The sequence below is a fragment of the Rhodnius prolixus genome, unplaced genomic scaffold (assembly GCF_049639745.1).
Source record: "Rhodnius prolixus isolate KJV_2025 unplaced genomic scaffold, Rpr scaffold_2, whole genome shotgun sequence".
NCBI classification, from domain to species: domain Eukaryota; kingdom Metazoa; phylum Arthropoda; class Insecta; order Hemiptera; family Reduviidae; genus Rhodnius; species Rhodnius prolixus.
Window position 1 is genome coordinate 54,077,654 of NW_027411592.1, and position 12,843 is coordinate 54,090,496.

The 12,843-nt window shown below is 32.2% G+C and overlaps 1 protein-coding gene across 1 annotated transcript in view; it reads right to left on the minus strand.

Annotated features, from left to right (window-relative positions):
- Positions 1-12,843, minus strand: part of Pdp1 (PAR bZIP family member Pdp1) — a 242,996-nt gene that overhangs the window by 201,047 nt on the left and 29,106 nt on the right. The window lies entirely within an intron of this gene.

Sequence of the window (12,843 nt, forward strand, 5' to 3'; positions counted from 1 at the left end):
ATTTCGTCTGACCTTTTCTTCTTCTTCTCCTTAACTGGCGCTACAACTCATGTAGAGTCTTGGCCTCCTCAAGACGTGCCGCCCTCCAATTCTGACCTTTTCAATAATCTCTTTTAACGTCCAGAGATGTCCACTAAAGAAGTAAATCTTGCTTCACCTATCGCTATCTCGTTTTACCAGATGATAATCTCCTCTTACTTCTAATCTTCTTTCTAATAATAACGATCTTTTTACTTCGTTTTATGCTGAGCATACTCTCTCTATGCCGCGCATATTTTTTCTTGGTTTTAGTCGGAGGATTAAGACTGGAGGAATTCAGCTTTTAAATAGGAAGTTTCAATCTGATATTTTCTTACTTCTCTTTCCAAGAGTCTGGATTTCTTAACTTTGCCGGTCCTCAAAAGAAACTTCTTCTTTGTATGTTTGACCTTGGAATATTTTTTCTTGTAAGTTGTCACTACAATGCCATTCACCATTATTTATCTGTCTGCCCTCTGTTTGTAGGGATTTTAGTTTTTATTATATTTGAAGGCCAGACCTAATTCTCTTTTTCCACTAACATTTCCATTATAAGATTCGTTGGAAATTGTGGATAAGTATTCAGGCAAAAAAAGTGTTGATAAATTGATAGTAGCTAGACCTTGGATAGAAGCAAAGTGGCGTATTTTCACACGCAGTCTTATATTTGCAGATCTGAGTGATTGGAGAAGATATGCAGAGTTCCGCAGCAAGGAGATTGAAAGATGGTCAAAGAAAGGCTAGAGTTTGGAGTCACCAGTCAGAAGAAAACAAAGAACGCATAAGAAAGTCTTCTGGAAGTCAAAGAAATATTGTTTGATTGACTGAGGCATCATTTGGAGATTTGCAACCTAATGTATTCTCAACCATGATAATGGTTTAACATCGGTTAAATGTGTAAAGTAAGTTGTAGTAAGTAGCTTTCGATTTTGCTTAAAACATGCTGGAAATGCTTTTATTGTCTCGTAATATTTATGTAGCTGTTAAAATAGTATAGTAAATTATTCTGATGTGACACTTTAGATTAGTACCTGTGGTTGCGCTTTTCTGCGATTCCCGAAGTCAATTTTCAATTAATAGCCATTTTCGAGAACAACGGGAGAGGGGAGATCGTTTCAATTAAGTTAAATTTCTGGTTAATGAATATTTGATTAAAAAAAACCTAATATCTGGTGCAACCAACAGTATCAGAACGGAATATCAGACTTGTGAATTCTGTTGAGATATTCTCTATAACTAAAACATTTTTTGAATTCGGGTGACCTCATTAAAGGCCTTTTCGATAAAAAAAAAAAAAAAAAATGAATTTCTAAAATTAAATATCTTTTTTATACCTGATCTCGAAATGCAAAACCCCTTTCAGCAAATAAAAATTTCATAAAATAGTAAACAAATAATGTTGATTTTATGGAAATATTGTAGTTTGTTAGTTTTTAAATTTTGTGTCATCGACTAGTAGAAATGTAAATATCATTTTTGTTATGGCCATATTTCATCTCATTTTCAAATATGAAAAAAACATTTGTATTTACACATAAATACTTGTTTGCAATCTTGAATTCCATTATTAACTTAATTTTCATTCGGTTTAATCTACTAAATATTCGTTCAGTTGTCTCTGTAATGAAATAAGGTTTTTGTTTATATGTTTCTGGAATATACCTCTTTGGGAAACTTATTAGTAATTAGTTTCTTAAAACAAAAACAAAACAAAATTGATGTGAACCTCTTACGGATTTCTCTTTCTAAAAATAAACGAGGTTCTAATACATTATTACACTGCATTAATCGGCGATTTCCCTGTTCCGGGTTGCCGTTCAGGTCAACGCTGAACGACCACAAACCTCGTATCCTGCCAGTCACCACCTCTCAATCCTCAGGCAGCCATCTTCTCCTCAATCTATTCTTCCTCACTTTCTAGGCGGTCTTCCTCTTCTTCTATTTCTTTGGAGGCGCCCATCCTCTTACCATTTCTGGCCACCTGCCGGGGGAGGGAAGGCATTCTCCTAAGATGTCCGTCCATACCATCTTAACTTCATATTCCCTAGTCTCTCTTCTATTGTTTCTACTACCCCCATTTGATGTCTAATATCCCTGTTTCTCATTCTGTCCATTCCAGTTTTTTTTGTAAGCATCTCTTCCAATAGCCCAACCCCTATCTTTGAACAACACTTCTGAGTTGTAGACGAGCACTACAGGCGCCATAAGCAAGAATACCTTTGATGATGGAGTTGGAGATTCTTCTTTCATTTTTCTTGGGAATTCTTTTATTCCACAATACTAGGTTCACTTCTTCTCAGAACTTCCTCTTAATTCACTAAATTTTAATACATTTTTTTTCAAAACTCCAAATTTTTGAAAACCGTATTTAATTATAATTAATAACATTTTTCCAAATTGTAAAACTGTACATTACAATTATTGTAACCTACCCCAATCTCTCCTTAGAGATTAATCCCTTAAACTCTAGAGAAATTATACAGATAAAAGTTACAGATGTGCGTGCAAGTATTATATTAAAATTTCAGAGAAAATCTTAGGCTTTATTAAGTACTAGAAATGTGAAAAATCCATTCAGTAGTATGTCTGGTTTAGGTATTTTTGATTGCGAAGTTTCAGTCGAGTCTTCTGGTCGGACTTGATCGAAATATAATTTCAGTTTTTGATTTTTTTTTTATTATAAATTTTGAAAGTATTTTTTCATTGACAAGAATAATTTCTAAACATCACTTTTTCGGTCTCAAGGGATAGTTAGATATTTTCGATGAAAAACCGAATCTAAAAATTGAAATTATCGCAATAATTTCCTTACCTAGTAGGGGGGGGGGAAGCAGAAATATGCATTTACCTTAAATAAGTAATTATACTTCCAACTTTAATAAAATTTTGGAAAAGTAAAAAAAATCAAAGTCGCATTTTGGCTATAAGAATTAGTTTAAGTCTTAGTGGTGTATGTAGAGTGAACTTTTTGCCATACATACAAACAGATCATTCTTTGCTTAGCGTATCTTAGAAACATAAACACATTTATTCAGTTTAATATTTGATACAATCGCATTCTCTTTCTTGGAGAGTAATAAAAGTAAGATTCTTAAGCAGAACTGATTCCTTAATGTCCGAAAGGATAAAATCTATTAAATACAGAAAATGAATGAACATTTTCTTTGTCGACGATAACCTTAGTTACCTTGACATTTAAAAACACACACAAAAAATTTCCTTTTTCATTTTTGCTTCCATTTAAGAACTGCGCTGAACTACAAAACGTTGAGAGAGACTTTTTATTGTGTACTATCATCTTAAATCAGCTTGTGAAAAGATTTACGCGAATAAAAAAATAAAATAAAATGGCCACCCATTCTGTGCCAAGAAATCTTGGAGGATTTCTGGGTGGTTCTATTAAAAATTGGTTACTCCACGAGGAAGTTCTCAAATTTTATGAAGTAGAGTAGTAGTAGGGCGAGGCTTTGTTGCATCAAGGTTGCTCAAGTCTTGTTAAAATAAAAATAAGATAGAGACAGAAAGAGATTTATGTAAATATAACTTTGTCAGGTTTAGAAAATATTTGATGCTTTATGTGATACTGCGAGCCGTTTCTCTCTTAATTATCGTGCAAAGATATACTAACACTGCTTTGCTTTTTTAGTGTATCCCCCCATATTTGACCAAAAAGTACCTTTTTTTTGTAAGGTTAATTGAAAAACAGTACATTTTCAAGTACAATGGTCAACGGAAGGCCACTCACTTATACCCTGCACCAAACAGACACGTTAATGGAAGTTTTTGAGCTTGTCCCTCACCCCCTTACATCTGAGACCTCGTTGGTACCCTCTAATTACCACCTATTCTGCTCTATGGTCTGGTTTTTAATTTACAAATACAGTGGAAAAAGAAAGGGCTTTTATGGTTTTTCGTGTAAAAAAAAAAGTACGTGTTGCTTTTTTTCACGTATCAGAAAAGCTTTAAATTGTTGGCTGACACTTAGGATCAAGTTAAAGAAAGTGATCATTTGAAGGAACAATTTATTTTTAAAAAAAACAAAAAACATACTATTTTTTTTTTAATTATAGGCCAAAAAGTGTCTAAACTTATCTTACGCTCTACTATTATAATTGTAAAGCAATTTAGTACTATGATTATTCTAATTTAACAAAATAATTAACTGAGAACATACATGTATTCGGCGGAGTATTTGATAACTATGCATTATACATTCTATCTTATACCTTCACACTTTAAATATCTGTCGGTCTTCCCTTTTTCCTTCTCAATGACCGTCCCAAAATATATTTCTAGAAAAAATTATGTAAATTGAAGTCTTAGTAGATCTAAATGTACATAATATTCACCCATTTATATTATCATAATATATTATAAATTAACATGAAAAAAGGGATAATAAGGGAAGGGATTAGCTATGAGGTTAGCATACTGGACTCCAGCTCCAGGGTTCGAATCCAGCAGCTTGACCCTTAGATTTTCTCTTCCTAGGAGCTTCTTACAGCTCACTGTCCGGTGTTGGACAGTGTTGTCTGTAACGAGAGAACACTGTCCGGAGGCCGGCAGTGCACTGGAAAAAGCTCCGGGCGTTAATAACCTCAGCTGTTGATGCGCCAAAAAAAAAAAAATACTCAAAAAAGTGAAAATTCCTTTATTGGAATCATTTTCTTGAACGTTGTCAAATATTTGGTATTTCATTGAATGCCATTATTCTAAATATCATTGAAATAACTCTTTTCGCGTGTGCTATAAATGGTAAATCAATTACAAGAAAATCAAGTGAGACATTTCCGAGAAGATCTCAAAAATAATTTCTTTTTCTAGAATGGAAAAGCTATACAGTGAAATGCTAAATCCGATTGAGTAATTTTCTTAAAAACTTTCCTTAGGGTAATAGAGAGTAAATTTACATAAACATGCATTCCAATAAATTGGACTCTAAGAACCTTAAAATTAACATTTCAGAAAAAAGAAAAACTCATTTTTTTTTTAATTATAAGGGATAAAAAATAAAAAAAAACAGTAGTGAAATGGAAGATATGATAACTTTGATGCTGGGCCACATTTTACCACACTCTCGTGAGAAAGTCCCACGGGTGATAACTATATCCCTGTGTAATATAAAACTTTAAAAGTATAACCTGTCCTGAAAATTGTGGTTATCATAGCCAGACTCTCACTTTTTGCCTTAGAGTATATCTGAGAATGTCATTTTCTTATATTACATTGTAATAATAATTTCAAGTCCTCATTTTTATGTAAAAATTATTTTCTTATTGCTTGTTGTTTTTTAACTTCTTCATACATTATCATTAATATATTGTATACATATATTATCTAGGTATAGTGTGATCTCTCATACTCAGAGCTAGCCAACTGGAGGCCAGGGCATTTGGGTTCCACGATTGAGGAGACTCCAAAACGATAATGACTTAATGTAAACATAACCCGGAATAATTCAAGATTATAAGGGGCATTTTCTGCATCTGCAAAAAATGGTAAATTATGCAAAAGCAATTAAATATTACACTTAAACCTATTAAAACTATTCAGCCTTAAAAACTTTTACTGGTTGTAAGTAATGATAACAAAGCAGATTTTGAAGCTCTAGAAGTTTAATATACATTATAAGAAGTGCCATTTATTTTAAGAATATCTGTGCAGTTTAAAGTATTGTCAAAAATGATTATAAGTAACTAGTGTTACAAGCCAGAAAACTATAATTATTCGGTTATGACCAGAAATTTAAAAAATATAAAGTTCTCTTGTGCTAAATGTGTTCTCGGATTTTCCTTTTCTCTGTTCCCAAAATTTTAGTTTTATCACGTTAATGAAAATTTACTTGTTTAAAAGAAGATAAGTTTGGGCAACAGGAAATGGAAAATATTTTAAATTTTTGGAAATCATTACCTCTTAGCAAAAAACAAAAAAAAATCACATCCCAAAATTAATACTTATTAAGCATATTATATTTTAAACGTCTTATTAAACCAAGTCCGCCAAAATGATTTTTTATTTATTTTTTTTATTTAATGTGCTTAAATAATTTTTACTACTGCAAACAATAAATAATTATAGTTTTTGTGGTAGTCGATGGCCATTGATGGATCAGATTGCTTTGGCTGTTAAATATTTATTTGTTATAGTTTCTTTTTCTTCTTTTTTTTCCTACGCTAAAATCATTTTCAGGTTGAGATGTTTTACAAGCTTATTTAGAAACCTTTTATTTTTACCTTTGGAAAATATTTTCAGGGCCCCAAGAGGTTTATTGCTCCCTGGACTGTTCATTGTACTTTCTTTTATACAATTCTCGTCTTGTACATTAATTCATTTTTAAAACATATATAACAATTATTGTTATTATCTAAACTATAAAATAGAGCCAAACCTAAATGACATTTTAGACTGCTATATAAAGAGTTTAAAATTGCTCAATTTGAAGTTATTGAACTAAGTAAAGTAATCGCCTATTTTTGCAGGCGGTGCTTAACGTCCAACTACCAATTAGGTGTCGTGGACGGATGCGACTAGCAAACATACTTTACTGTAAATTTCTTTTTATTAACCATTAAATAAAATCCAAGGCTTAAGACCGGCAATCGAACCCACTAGCCAACAATAAATATTAGCTTTACTGGTCTCGCCTCTAACCGCTCGGCTACCGTGGCGCCTAGGGTACGTGAGCTGTGAGTATAGATGATAGCAGAGATGATAGCTGATAGAGTAAACTATAATCGCTGATTAGTGTGCTCAACGGAGCTGTGATACAAGCAACATGTCCGAGTAGTGAAGAAGAGTTTTTATGTTCAGCAGCAACAAAATGGTATATTTTAAAGAAAAAACGCTTTAGAAAATATCATGTACATCCCATAAATAAAAAACGAAGAACTTTGGGTGAATTTCACTATTTATATAAGGAACTTCGATATTAACCGGATCGTTTTTTTGATATGTGAGGATGGGTCCACCCACATTCGACTATATTTTTAGAAAAAATAAGGTCAAAATTAAGAAAACTTTGGAAAAATTGTCATGGAAATCCTATAACCATAGAAGAAAAACTAGTGATTACTCTTAGGTAAGTAATGATTTTATTGAAAAAAAAAAAAACAACAAATAAATACACATGAAAATAAATGTAAGCACGATTTAAAAAACAAAATATTGTTTAAAAGTAAATAATAAAATAATAACCAAAAATAATGAGTAAAGACAGCACTAAATAATTTTTCTACGTCCATTTTGAAGCTCCGATACTGGAGTTCAGCTAGCAGAAAAATGAAAAATTCAATTCTATCATCTATGCTCGTTTATAGCAGTGAGTATGTGTCACTAGTCGCAGCTTCGTTGTGCACGCTCACATAAGAATGTACTAGGTTATTCTATAAGCGCTGATGCATCACTGCTATCATCTATGCTCACAGCTCCGTTGTAAACGTACCCTAAGTTATTGAACTACATATGTAATAAATTTAAATTCAAAGTTATTTGGCAGTAGCAAAGAATTTCGAAGGAATCACAGAAAATTGTAAAATCCATTCTGTAAAGTAGGGGCTCTGGTTATTGAATATTCATCAAATACAATTTTAGCTTCACGTTTATCTATCTATATAAGTACAGGACTGCATTATATTAAAACATTTTACTTTAAAGGAAAATCTAGCACAATCTTCCTCTCCCAGAAGAAAATCAAATTACTCTAGGAAAATGTTGTGGAATATCTTGAGAACAATGTGTATAAAAAGTTATGTTGGCTTCAGTAGAAGCCATTTTTTGTAAAATAGCCCTTCAATAAAATGTGGTTCTTTCAGTTGAAGAATTTTGAGCGCTAAGTTAATGTCGGTTTCCTTAGTGGGACCAAATACAAAAAAAAATCAAAGATTTTTTAATTTTTATTCTCGAGATACTTTGTAAGAACACCCACACAAACACTATCTAAAAACCTCTATCTATCTAAGAGAATATTTCAAGTGAAATCTAAAACTGATTTCTAAAATTTGGCATGATCGCAATATTTTGCTTGCTTAGTTAGTGAAATCATAAAGGAAACATTAAGATAAAGAAAAAAAAATCGTACCTATGCCAGTTATAATAGAGTTATAATTTGATAGCTCCTGTTTTACCAATCAATCCTCTTTCTTTGTTCACCTCTAAACGAAGTTTTTTTTATCTATTTCAGCTAGGTTATAATTAATACAGACACCTATTCCAAAAGAATTTTTATTGTTTATTACGTAACTCAAAATGAGACAGGTATAAAGATTGAAATTAAGATAAAATCTTGGAACAAAATTTATGACTAGTTAATTGCTACTTATTTTTATTAGAAATAAAAATTGGGGTGTCTTTCATTAAGTTTTATTTTTCAGAATTGGAGATGTTTGATTTTATCAAAACTTTTGGATGATGCAGTGAATCTTTTGTAAGTATTGCTATATTGCTACATGGTTCCTAAGATTTATTTTTGTAAAATGTCTTTTCGTATATAATCGAAGGTCTGGCAGGGGTTGTTGCTGTTGGTAATGGTTAGGGTGATTTGTTGTAAGTGGGAGTACTCAACCTATTTCGAATCATCGCCTTTAGCTACTTTTTATTTGTTAGAAAAAATATTTATAGGGAAGTATGTGCTTCCATGTACATCCATAACACCTAATGTTGGTAGTCGATACACATGAAGGTCTATAATTTTTATTTAAATAGGGAAAATTCGTTTTAGAATATTCTGAAGTTAGGCTAGGAATAGATTAAAAGTGTTAGTTTAATGTGCACTTTACCATCAGGATAAGTTAGTAATAATAAAATATGTTTTCGAGAGTGAGAGAGAGTTCAAAAAATGAATAAACTAGAACCTCAAGAATTGTAGTTTTAATAGATAATACCAGGATTTGTTTAACCTGAAATAAATGTCACTACCATAATTGCATGAAAGTTAGCTTAAAAAAAAGAGAAGAAATTTGGATATTTGATTTATTGTAACCATCAATTATAAAAAAACAATTTCAATTAAAAAAAAAGTGCACAAAACACATTATTAAACCCTTTGTAAATAATAATAATAATAATAATAATGAAACTATGGTATTTTGTTTCTGATGTTATTCATGAGATAGGAGTTTGTAATTATTTATTACAAGTTCCTCTTCTCTTACCTTTAGCATATTTCCTTTTTGTATTTTCCACCATAGGTTGGTTGACTTTATCAACCCGTTCAAGCTCAACTTTGAAGTCTACATTTTCTTCATTTCCCTGATCTTGCTTTCCACCTACCCTGTGCTTCTTTCTTTTCTGTCCTAATTTTGTGACAACCTGTTCATCGGCTATTGATTCTGTACCGGAACTAGTTGTCGGCGCATCACCCGTTTCGCAGGGTATTTCCTCTGCTCTTAGATCACCATCGTCCTCAACTTCATCTTCTGATTTATCAGTATTTTCGGCTCCATTAACATTTGCTGGTGCATCACCAATCTGTGGTTCGATACAAATTTCCTCACTCACATCAGTTTTCAATTCATTGTCACCAACACTATAAACACTGCCCTGCACTTTTATATCAAGTAAAGAAGCATCAGCGCTAAGCATGAGTCCACTCTCTCGAGTAGATAAATCATTTTCTATGCTTATAATCTCTTCTTGGCTTGTAGATTCATCTGGTGGTATAAAATTTGTAAACATTAAATCATCAAGGTTGCGTATTGGTTTTGAATCTGAAATTGGATAACTGTTATTTGTCTCACCAATGAGTGTTGCTTCATTAACCAGTTCAGATATTGTAGCTTTTACACACTCAAAATCTACATTTCTTTTGTCGGTTGTATCTTTCAATAGATCATAACTTTCATCCTGAGCGATATATGAAGCTTCATAGAAGCACAATGAAGGATCACCTAACGGACTTTCATTATTCAGTTTCATGTCTGACATTAGATAATGCAGAGTATCATATTCAATATCTTTCTGAGCCACCTGTTTTCCTTCTGTTTCAGATTCTTCATTGGTTTTCCTGTCTTCAACGTCGAAATTACATCTGGAAATACATTCTTCTGCAGTCAGTTCTATGTCACTAACGTGCAAATCGAATTCTGTATTCACTTTACCAGAAACAGAGAAATCCGTCAACAAGTTTACCCCAAAACATGTAAGTCTTGCGAATACTTGCAACGATCCAACTCCATGACTTAGCAATAAGTTTGTTCGAATAACTGATGCCGTTGGTGAAGTAAGAGAATTAGTTGCCAATAAATTTGGCGCACCAACACCAGAGAAATAGATAAAAGCTTTACCAATATTTTCATGATTATCGATTGCTTGAAAAATAATTTTCAATTCCTCGCTTGGTTTATTTATGCCAAATATGATGGATTTACCTTTTCTGAATTTAACCAATCGATCGTCTCCTCTTTCTTGCTCTTTAACCAATATATTTGATCCATCACGATAAGTTACCAATATTGAATATTCTCCAACGGATTGCCGATCAAAATATCCGTCACCAATGTGGAATTCTAATAGATATATATACGGGTACTCATATTTAGTCTCACACATGTCTCGATATTGTTGGTTTCCTAGAATCACTTAACATTTTCTTCTAAATTTTTAATTAAAAAAAAATAATAATATACAGTTCACACGTGATTTTTTCCTACGTTAGTATTATTAAATTTTTAAATTTTCATGACACATGGTGTAATTTTATATTATTTAAAAGTACAGTTTATCAACATATGTTTTTTAAATAGCTAAGTTTGTAATTTCTATAATACATATATAAGCCACATACTCAGCACGAAATCTCCAAGGCCGACAAACTTAAAATCTGACTGACAACCTAAATTCTAGGTGTTTTTTAAAGAAATAGTCCTTGAAATGTAATATTTAAATGCGAATCCTCGAAATGTAAAACTAATGTTTTATAAAAGATAGAATACGCTATTCACCAGATGCCCAAGCTCGTAAATGGGTACCAAATGCGTAAATAAAGTATTGCTACTTCGTACTAGAGGTTCTTAACAACTTGGATTTTGAAAACTTAAAACCATACACCTCTTTTTTTTCGAAACCTTCCGAAACTGTGCAAGAATATTCAGGCTTCAAGCGAATATTCAGCACAAACATCTTTTTCGAAGCCATGACTTTTACAGGCATCAGTTAGAATGAAACAAGTTTCCATAGCTCGAATTCCTTTGATACCATTAGACTACCATTTTCGGTTTAAACTCTTCTTAAACGTTTCCTGTTAAGGTTTGCTACGCCATTACTGTTTCTCCTATGTACGTAAATAGCGTTTGCTGCTCACCTGGCAACAGGTCATCCACCAGGCAGATAGAAAATCCAGGAAAATGGTTTTCAGGAAGATCCTGAGCACTTAATCTAAGGGAGGAATTGAAAGTCTTTGCTAAACAAATTGATAGCATGACCACTTAGACCAAACATCCAATGGTGTCGGGTTAAGTTTTCCTCTTAGTTTTATTTGTGATTTGTCCCTTTCGAATTACTTCAGCATCCATCGGTTATTAGAAGGTTTTAAACAGTAATACAACGTTATATTCCTTATGACTCTAATCATGAACAAATAACTCGTAATAATAGTGTATTCGATAACAGAGCACGGGTATTCATTCAGTCGTGCAGCTTCACCATTTTATATAAATATATATATATTTGAGAGCATTACTACTGTACATAGCATTACTTCTGCTTAAACTCATGACAAAGGTGTATTCCATGAAGTTTCAGCGTTCACCCTTAACTTGTCCATGCAGAAGTTTCTGCTATGAGAGTCAGGTCATTTTATTTGAGTTACATTCTTATGAGCAGGTATGAGTCCGCAGGTAAATAAAGATGAGTATTTTCTCAAGGTGTTCACAAAAAAAAATCGTGTTCAAACGCTCACATTAGTTAGTTTCTCTTTCTCTTTTCTTTTCAAGGTTTTACTTCAAATTTAGCTTTAAAAAATTAAAAAATAATGGGCTAGTTTTTCAAGCGAAGTTTAACGTAAAATTAGGTGTGGACGGGGGTAGAAGTACTTCACTATTAACATGATTTCTAACTGATTGAAATTTGCTATTCGCGAAATTCGAACGGAGGATTTCTCACTTACAATTCCACTCTTCATAATCATCCCAGTAAACTCGCTCTGAAACTTTGAATTATCCCCAAATGTTAGGAATATCTTTCGTATTTATCCCGCTAACTTAATGTGAACAGTTATAGATATTTTTAATAATTATTTTCTTAAAAACATAAATTTTTTAAAATATTTTCTTCATAAATAGATTTGATTAGGTTTTCAACTTAACCAAACATATCTTCCATATTCTTAATGTTTAATTAAATAAGGGGCTTGGTTTTTTTCCCCCACAATCTCTCAATTATCCACCACCATCTGTTTCGGTTGACTCCGCCCCGTGGCCCTCACAGAACTTGTAACAACAAAATTTACATAAACTCCCCTTCTATCAAACTCGAAAACAACCAGATCATAACTTCTGTTTCTATTCGTGTTTTTCCGAAAGTTTTCTTTTTTAGATTTTTATTTATTTATTTCAACTCCATTTACGATGTTCTTCCAACTTCTTTTTGTTTATTGTCCACAAGTAGTTCTACATCATTTATCAAAATCATTCAGTTTTTTATGAAATTCTTAAGGCAAGGGGAGGAAGGTTTAGTTAAGGTTTCCTTAAGTGTCGTTTAAAGTGTAATGTGCGGTATCATATTCTGTATAATATCTATTGGAAATGAATATAAATAAGTAAAATAATTAATATCAGTAGTAAATCAAAAGTATTTTACATAATTATGTGAAATGGTTGTAGTTTAGCACAC